Consider the following 6997-nt stretch of genomic DNA (forward strand, 5'->3'; position numbering starts at 1 on the left):
AACAGACAGATGAAATACACATACTGCATAATACACTGTAGCAGCGGTTCTCAAACTGTGGGTCGGGACCGCAAAGTGGGTCGGGACCCCATTTTAATGGGGTCGCTGGGGCTGGCTTAGGCTTGCTGGGTCCCAGGACTCAAGGCTGAGCCCCACCTCCTAGGGCCAAAGCCAAAGGTCAAGAGCTTCAGCCCTTCGCGGCGGGGCTCCAGTTACAGGCCTCCTTGCCTGGGGCTGAAGTGGGGCTCAGGCTCTGGCCCCCGCAACCCGAGGCAGGAGCTCAGGTTGGCTCAGGCTTTGCTCCCCCCTTCTGGGGTCATGTAGTTGTTGTCAGAAGGGGGTCGCGGTGCAATGAAATTTGAGAACCCCTGCACTGTAGCATGTTACTGAGAATTTACAGTTTTCTGTGGATTTACCCAAGCATGTCATTCAGCACTTTTGTGCCACAAAACCAATCTGTCTATGAAATAGTAGTTTGTATGTGTCATAAAATAAAGGGAAGAGTAACCACCTTTCTGTATACAGTGCTATAAAATCCTTCCTGGCCAGAGGCAAAACACCTGTAAAGGTTTAAGAAGCTAAGGTAACCTTGCTGGAAACTGACCCAAAATGACCAATAAGGTGACAAGATACTTTCAAATCTGGATGGGGGCAACAAAGGGTTCTGTCTGTCTGTGTGATGCCTGTCTGTGTCTGTGTGTGATGTGTGTCTGTGTCTGTCTGTGTGATGTCTGTCTGTTTCTTGACTTTAGCAAAGCTTTTGACACGGTCTCCCACAGTATTCTTGTCAGCAAGTTAAAGAAGTATGGGCTGGATGATTGCACTATAAGGTGGGTAGAAAGTTGGCTAGATTGTCAGGCTCAGCGGGTAGTGATCAATGGCTCCATGTCTAGTTGGCAGCCGGTGTCAAGTGGAGTGCCCCAGGGGTCGGTCCTGGGGCCGGTTTTGTTCAATATCTTCATAAATGATCTGGAGGATGGTGTGGATTGCACTCTCAGCAAATTTACGGATGATACTAAACTGGGAGGAGTGGTAGATATGCTGGAGGGCAGGGATAGGATACAGAGGGACCTAGACAAATTGGAGGATTGGGCCAAAAGAAATCTGATGAGGTTCAATAAGGATAAGTGCAGGGTCCTGCACTTAGGACGGAAGAACCCAATGCACAGCTACAGACTAGGGACCGAATGGCTCGGCAGCAGTTCTGCAGAAAAGGACCTAGGGGTTACAGTGGATGAAAAGTTGGATATGAGTCAACAGTGTGCCCTTGTTGCCAAGAAGGCCAATGGCATTTTGGGATGTATAAGTAGGGGCATAGCGAGCAGATCGAGGGACGTGATCATTCCCCTCTATTTGACATTGGTGAGGCCTCATCTGGAGTACTGTGTCCAGTTTTGGGCCCCACACTACAAGAAGGATGTGGATAAATTGGAAAGAGTCCAGCGAGGGGCAACAAAAATGATTAGGGGTCTGGAACACATGACTTATGAGGAGAGGCTGAGGGAACTGGGATTGTTTAGTCTGTGGAAGAGAAGAATGAGGGGGGATTTGATAGCTGCTTTCAACTACCTGAGAGGTGGTTCCAGAGAGGATGGTTCTAGACTATTCTCAGTGGTGGAAGAGGACAGGACAAGGAGTAATGGTCTCAAGTTGCAGTGGGGGAGGTTTAGGTTGGATATTAGGAAAAACTTTTTCACTAGGAGGGTGGTGAAACACTGGAATGCGTTGCCTAGGGAGGTGGTGGAATCTCCTTCCTTGGAAGTTTTTAAGGTCAGGCTTGACAAAGCCCTGGCTGGGATGATTTAATTGGGGATGGATCCTGCTTTTGAGCAGGGGGTTGGACTAGATGACCTCCTGAGGTCCCTTCCAACCCTGATATTCTGTGATTCTATGATTCTATGCTTTTGCCAGGAACAGATCAGGAATGCAGCCTTACAACTCCTGTAAAGTTAGTAAGTAATCTAGCTAGAAAATATGTTAGATTTTCTTTTGTTTAATGGCTGGTCAAATATGCTGTGCTGAATGGAATGTATATTCCTGTTTTTGTGTCTTTTTGTAACTTAAGGTTTTGTCTAGAGGGATTCTCTATGTTTTGAATCTGAGTACCCTGTAAGGTATTTACCATCCTGATTTTACAAAGGTGATTCTTTTATCTTTTCTTTAATTAAAATTCTTCTTTTAAGAACCTGATTGATTTTTCATTGTTCTTAAGATCCAAGGGTTTGGGTCTGTGATCACCTGTACAAATTGGTGAGGATTTTTATCAAGCCTTCCCCAGAAAAGGTGGTGTAGGGCTTGGGGGGATATTTTGGGGGAAGACATCTCCAAGTGGTCTCTTTCCCTGTTCTTTGTTTAATGTTCTCGGTGATGGCAGCATATGGTTCAAGGACAAGGCAAAGTTTGTACCTTGGGGAAGTTTTTAACCTAAGCTGGTAAGAAGACGCTTAGGGGGTCTTTCATGCAGGTCCCCACATCTGTATCCTAGAGTTCAGAGTGGGGAAGGAACCTTGACAGTATGTAACCCTTCTGCAAGGGGGAGCCAGCAGCAACCAAGGCTGTGTTCAATATCTAGGGGTTCCTTTCCATCAATACAACACAGAAATGGCTCGAGTCCCCACCCAGAAACCTGGGAAAATTATACACCACCCTTAGGCACCTCTGACAGGCAGTATTTCCCCATAAACACAGAATCTGAGGCCTGGGCTACACTATGAGTTTGTCAGATTTAGCTGCATTGAATCGAATTAACCTTGCACCCGTCCACACAACAAAGCCATTTTTTTCGACATAAAGGGCTCTTAAAACTGATTTCTGTTCTCCTCCCCAATGAGGGGATTAGTGCTGAAATCGACATTGCCGTTTCAAATTAGGTTTAGTGTGGACGCAATTTGAAGGTATTGGCCTCCGGGAGCTATCCCACAGTGCACCATTGTGATCACTCTGGACAGCACTCTGAACTTGGATGCACCAGCCAGGTGTACAGGAAAAGCCCCAGGAACTTTTGAATCTTATTTCCTGTTTGGCCAGGCAAGCTCATCAGCACAGGTGCCCATGCAGTCCCAGAATCGAAAAAGAGCTCCAGCATGGACCGAATGGGAGGTACTGGATCTGATTGCTGTATGGGGAGAGGAATCCGTGCTATCAGAACTACATTCCAAAAGACGAAATGCGAAAACATTTCAAAAAATCTCTGAGGCCATGAGGGACAGAAGCTACAGCAGGGACTCAGCACAGTGCCGTGTGAAACTTAAGGAGCTCAGACAAGTGTACCAGAAAACCAAAGAATCAAACGGACGCTCAAAGAATCAAACAGAGCCCCAGACATGCTGCTTCTACAATGAGCTGCGTGCAATTCTAGGGAGGGCCGCCACCACTACCCCTCCTCTGTCTGTGGACTCTGATGATGGGGGTACTCTCCACCATGCCTGAGAATTTTATGAATGGTGAAGATGAGGAGGACGAGCTTGAGGAGAATGCACAGCACACCATTCTCCCCAACAGCCAGGATCTTTTTATCACCCTGACTGAAATACCCTCCCAACCAAACGAAGCCGGAGAAAGGACCTCTGGTGAGTGTACCTTTTTATATAATATAATAATACATGTTATAAAAGCAAGCGTTTTCTAATGATTAAATAGCCCTGAGGACTTGGGATGCATTCGTAGCCAGTACAGCTACTGGTAAAGTCTGTTAACATGTCTGGGGATGGAGCGGAAATCCTCCAGGGACATCTCCATGAAGCTCTCCTGGAGGTACTCTAAAAGCCTTTGCAGAAGGTTTCTGGGGAGAAAAGCCTTATTCTGTCCTCCATGTTAGGACACTTTACCACGCCATGCTAGTAGCAAGTAATCTGGTATCATTGCATGACAAAGCCTGGCAGCGTATAGTTCTGGTGTTTGCTGGCATTCAAGCAACATCCGTTCTTTATCTCTCTGTGTTATCCTCAGGAGAGTGATATCGTTCATGGTAACCTGGTTGAAATAGGGGAATTTAATTAAGGGGACATTCAGAGGTGGCTGTTCCTACTGGGCTGTTTGCCTGTGGCTGAAAAGAAATCCTCCCCGCAGTTAGCCACGCGATGGGAGGGAAGGGGCATTGGTGCTGAGCTGTTCGTGTTTGGCTAGCAGGGATCTTCCCTGATACCAGCTACGTGGTGGGGTGAGGGGTAAAGCAATCATCCCAGAGAATTGGATGTGTGTGTGTGTGGGGGGGCTTAGTTTGGTTTCTGCTGCTGCACATTAACAGGAAAACCAGCACTAAATGGCCAACTCAATGTGCTTTGCTTGGTATGGGAGAGGAGGGCGCTGCTGTTATGAAGGTTGTAGTAGTCGAAAAACTATGGCTTACCATGGCCGCCTGCAAGCCGAATTCTGTTGCCCAGCACTGCGCGTGTGATCTCTAACACCAAAGCCGCAGGCACTCAATATAAGATGCAAAATGCGACCTTGTACCAAAATCACATGTGCTATGTAATGTGAATAGTATTGTGAAGGGAATGTAATGTGAAAGAGTATAGCCATTGTTCTGTAAAATGTATCTTTTTAAATTCTTCACTCCTTTTTTTCCCTCCAGCAGCTGCAAATGTTTCAAGCCTCCCTCCTCTGTCCCAAAGGCTATCTCAGATAAGGCGGCAAAAAAGACGCATGCACGATGAAATGTTCTCTGAGCTCATGCAGTTGTCCGGCACTGACAGAGCTCAGCAGAATATGTGACAGGACACAATAGCAGAGTACAGGAAAATGGCCAATGAACGTGAGGAGAGGTGGCAGCAAGAAGATCAGAGTAGGCATGAGGCAACGCTGGGGCTACTGTGGGATCAAATGGACATGCTCTAGCGTCTGGTGGAGGTTCATGAACGGCAGCAGGATCACAGACTGCCGCTGTTTAACTGCCCTCCCTCCTCCCCGAGTTCCATAGCCTCCTCACCCAGACGCCCAAGAATACGGTATCGGGGAGGCTCTGGGCACCCAACCACTCCACCCCAGTGAGCAGCCCAAGCAACAGAAGGCTATCATTCAAGAAGTTTTAAAGTGGCCTTTTCCTTCCCTCCTACCCTCCTCCCACACCCCACCCGGGCTACCTTGTGAGTTATCTCCCTATTTTTATAATCAATTAATAAAGAATACATGTTTTTTAAACAATAGTGACTTTATTTCCTTTGCAAGCAAGCTGTGATCGAAGGGGGAAGGGTGGGTAGCTTACAGGGAATTTAGAGGCAACGAAGGGGGCGGGTTTTCATCAAGGAGAAACAAACAGAAGTGTCACACAGTATCCTGGCCAGTCATGAAACTGGTTTTCAAAGCTTCTCTGATGTGCAGCGCTTCCTGCTGTGCTCATCTAACTGCCCTGGTGTCTAGCTGCACATATTCAGCGGCCAGGCGATTTGCATCAACCTCCCACCCCGCTATAAATGTCTACCCCTTACTCTCACAGAGATTGTGGAGCACACAACAAACAGCAATAACAATGGGAATATTGGTTTCGCTAAGGTCTGAGCAAGTTAGTAAACTGCGCCAGCGACCCTTTAAATGTCCAAATGCATACTCTACCACCATTCTGCACTTGCTCAGCCTGTAGTTGAACTGCTGCTTACTACTGTCCAGGATGCCTGTGTACGGCTTCATGAGCCAGGGCATTAAGGGGTAGGCTAGGTCCCCAAGGATAACTAGAAGCATTTCAACATTCCAAACAGTTATTTTCTGGTCTGGGAAGTAAATCCCTTCCTGCAGCCATTTAAACAGAGCAGAGTTCCTGAAGACACGAGCTTCATGAACCTTTCCCGGCCATCCCACATTGATGTTGGTGAAACGTCCCTTGTGATCCACCAGTGCTTGCAGTGCCATTGAAAAGTACCCCTTGCGATTTATGTACTGGCTGCCCTGGTGGTCCGGTCCCAAGATAGGGATATGGGTTCCGTCTATAGCCTCACCACAGTTAGGGAATCCCATTGCAACAAAGCCATCTACTATGACCTGCACATTTCCCAGAGTCACTACCTTTGATAGCAGCAGCTCAATGATTACATTGGCTACTTGCATCACAGCAACCCCCACAGTAGATTGCCCACTCCAAATTGATTACCGACTGACCGGTAGCTGTTTGGCGTTGCAAGCTTCCACAGGGCTATTGCCACTCAATTGTGAACTGTGAGGGCTGCTCTCATCTTGGTATTCTTGCGCTTCAGGGCAAGTGAAAGCAAGTCACAAAGTTCTATGAAAGTGCCCTTACGCATATGAAAGTTTCGGAGCCACTGGGAATCATCCCAAACCTGCAACACTATGTGGTCCCACCAGTCTGTGCTTGTTTCCCATGCCCAGAATCGGCATTCCACGGCATGAGCCTGCCCCAGTAACACCATGATCTCCAAATTGTTGGGGACCGCAGTTTTAGAGAAATCTGTGTTCATATCCTCATCACCGCACTGCCATCGGCTCCTCGCCTGGTTTTTAGGTGTTGGTTCTGCATAAACTGCACGATAATGCATGAGGTGTTTACAATGGTCATAACTGCTGCGGTGAGCTGAACGGGCTCCATGCTTGCCGTACTATGGCGTCTCTCGGGCAATCCAGGGAAAAGGGCGCAAAATGATTGTCTGCTGTTTCTTTCACGGAAGGAGGGAGGGTTGACTGACGACATTTACCCATAACTACCCGCAACAAATTTTTGGCCCCATCAGGCATTGGGAGCTCAGCCCAGAATTCCAGTGGGCAGAGGGGACTGAGGGCAATGACTCTGGCATTTGAGCCCCTAGCTTAACAAGGTCCTTTCTGCTGAGGGTAACCCACGAGGTTAAGCATAGTTCTACTCCCCTTTATTCATACAATAGTTACAACATTGGTAACAGCATTTCACTACCCCTGCATTCAGTACTAAAGTGATTTGTAACCCAACACCCGCCAAATTTGATTACTTTGAGCAAAACTCCACTCTATCATAGAATCATAGAATATCAGGATTGGAAGGGACCTCAGGAGGTCATCTAGTCCAACCCCGTGC

Source organism: Lepidochelys olivacea (genome assembly GCF_965140295.1).
Source record: "Lepidochelys olivacea isolate rLepOli2 genome assembly, chromosome: 2".
Taxonomy (NCBI): domain Eukaryota; kingdom Metazoa; phylum Chordata; order Testudines; family Cheloniidae; genus Lepidochelys; species Lepidochelys olivacea.